We start from the raw sequence: 2,947 nt of genomic DNA, 5'->3' as shown, positions 1-2,947 counted from the left end.
ATTCACATTCTATTGAATGAAAATGATCATTTGGAAGGAGAACTCTGTCAGAAGCTTGGTAACATTCTTCCTAATCAGTATCCTAGAAACATGATTGATCATTATGTTGCTTAGAGTTTCTGTATTTCAAAATTGTGCATTTTTACAATGTTATCAGCTCTCCTAATTCTACTCAGTTTACTCAAATATAACTTTTTTTTAAATTTCCTGATTTTTTTTCATACTACACATATAAAATTTTGCTTTTCATTTCTAAGAATTAAGATTTTTTCTTCCTAAAGTGTGAGTGGAAAGGAAGAAAAGAAAGACCATACCAAAGAGAAAGTAACTGCATAGTACAGCATCCAACAGTGTAATGAATGGTTAGATGTGTGGCAGAACCTATTTTTAACAGCTGACCTCATTTAAATTCTGTTCTCTGAATTTTAGCAAATTCTGCAGAGCTCATGGTATATTCCTTAAAACTAAATAAAAAGCAACTATGTGCAACAATAACAACAAAATAACAGTCAGGCCCTGGGACCCAGCTTCACTCAGCTCTGAACTTATGCATATGAACAAAATTTAGGTCTAGGGGAATCTGGTCTTTTAGAGAGAGGAGTAATGCTCTTTTGTCTCATTGTCTCTGGCTCTTCATAATTCCACTCTGGATCAGGGAGCTCTTCCACCCAGGGTGCTCTTGCCTTGCCTCCCTGCCTCCAGGGGCAGCACCACCTCCTCTCTCTGTCTTAAGGGTTTAAACTTGCCACTTCCCAAAGTTTGTCATGGATGATGATATTGCTCTCCTTGTTGACAATGGCTCTGGAATGTGCAAAGCTGGCTTTGCAGGAGACTATGTCCCTTGGGCTGTCTTCCCTTCCATTGTTGGGTACCCCAGACATCGAGGTTTGATGGTGGGTATGGGCCAAAAAGACAGCTACATGGGGGATGAGGCTCAGAGCAAGAGAGGTATTCTGACCCTGAAGTACCCCATTGAATATGGTATTGTCACCAACTGGGATGACATGGAAAAGATGTGGCATCATACTTTCTACAATGAGCTCTGTGCGACCCACCCTGTGCTGCTTACAGAAGTCCCTCTGATCCCCAGAGCCAACAGAGAAAAGGTGACTCAGATTATGTTTGAGACCTTCAACACCCCAGCCATGTACATTGCCATCCAGGCTGTGCTGTCCCTGTATGCCTCTAGTCATACCGCTGGTATTGTGATGGACTCCAGTGATGGTATGACCCACACTGTGCCCAGCTATGAAGGTTATGCCCTTCCCCATGCTATCCTCCATCTGGATCTGGCTGGCCATGATCTGCCGCAGTACCTCATGAATATCCTGACTGAGAGAGGGTACAGTTTCACTACCACAGCTGAGAGGGAAATTGTGTGTGACATCAAGGAGAAGCTATGTTATGTTGTCCTACACTTTGGGCAGGAGATGGCCACTGCTGCATCTAGCTCCTCTCTGGAAAAGAGTTATGGGCTCCCTGATGGTCAGGTTATCACCATTGGCAATGAGAGGTTCTGATGCCCAGAAGTTCTCTTCCAGCCATCTTACTTAAGTATACAATCTTGTGGAATCTACTAAACTACCTTCAACTAATCATGAAGTGTGATGTTGACTTCTGTAAAGATTTGTATGCCAATACTGTATTGGCTCGTGGTACCACATTTGTATTGGCATACAAATCTTTACAGGCATTGCTTTACAGGCATTGCTGACAGGATGAAGAAGGAGATTACAGCCCTAGCTCCCAGCACAGTGAAACTGAAGACCATGGTCCCACCTGAGCACAAATATTCTGTCTGGATTAGAGGCTCCATCCTCGTGTCTCTTTCCACCTTCTAGCAGATGTGGATCAGCAAGCAGGAGTATCACAGATCTGGGCCCTCCATTGTCCACTGAAAATGCTTCTAAATGAACTGTGGTTTTTTGCTTTTTCTGTCAAAGAGTGTGACATAATAATTGCCCCCCCCAAAAAAGAGATGAGATTGGCATAGCAAAAAAAAAAAAGTAATAATAATTTCACCCTGGAGACCTGGTGAAAATTAATTAAATCTTTGGTTTGGCTCACATCTAGGGTCTTCTCAAAAAAGGAATAGAATGAAAACATGCTCTGTACAATGTAAACAGGTATAAGATGACTATTTCCTCTATACACAAAAAGAATACTAAATACAAAAGACTCAAAAGAAAAACTTTTTTTAAAAAAGCAATCATCTATAATTACTGTACAGTATTCTCCTAGGAGATTGAAACATCAAAACATGAAACTGTTTGTAGGATTGCTGAATAGACATTTTATATTTCATTACACTGTCCAAACAATTTCCTCCATTTCCAGGTCATCTGACAAGCTATGGCAGGCATTGGACTCCTCCTTCTGTTGGTGGTCATCTTTTTCCAAGAAGTGTTAGAGTTGAAAATAGTGGAATTGAGGCAATCCAGCTCAACTCTTTGAACATTCCCCTCAAAACAACTTCAAAATAATACCTCAAATCAAATTTTGGAGTGGCAGAGCCAACAAAAATTGATTTTGTTGGAATGATCACCAAAAGAAAAAAAAATAAAGGGTGAGAAAGAGGGATGCACTGGGAGAAGGGAGAAGGGAGAGATAGAATGGGGTAAATTATTTCACAAAAAAGAGATATTTGGGGAAGAGCTTTTACAGCAGGGAGAAAATGGGGGTGGGGATGGCAGGCAATTCTTGAACCTCACTCTCATCAGTATTGGTTCAAAGAGAGAAGAATATATTTATACACTCAGTTGTATATAGAAATGTAACTTACTCAATAGTGAAATAGGAGGAGAGTGGGATAAGAGAAAGGGGAGGGGGAAGAAAAAAAGGAGGACAGATTAAAGGAGGCAGTGGTTAGAAGCAAAATAGACTTTTGAAGAGGGACAGTATAAAAAGAAAGAAAAGAAGAAACAGAAAATAATGGGATAGAGGAAAA

General features: G+C 40.6%; 1 pseudogene; it reads left to right on the top strand.

The window, feature by feature from the left end:
- Window positions 1-764: 764 nt before the first annotated feature.
- Window positions 765-1,910, top strand: LOC114046847 (annotated as a pseudogene).
- The last annotated feature ends 1,037 nt before the right edge of the window (window positions 1,911-2,947 follow it).

Source organism: Vombatus ursinus, unplaced genomic scaffold, assembly GCF_900497805.2.
Source record: "Vombatus ursinus unplaced genomic scaffold, bare-nosed wombat genome assembly UNPS02001419.1, whole genome shotgun sequence".
NCBI classification, from domain to species: Eukaryota; Metazoa; Chordata; class Mammalia; order Diprotodontia; family Vombatidae; genus Vombatus; species Vombatus ursinus.
Note: the sequence above shows the minus strand (reverse complement) of the source record. Positions and strands in the feature narration are given on the sequence as shown.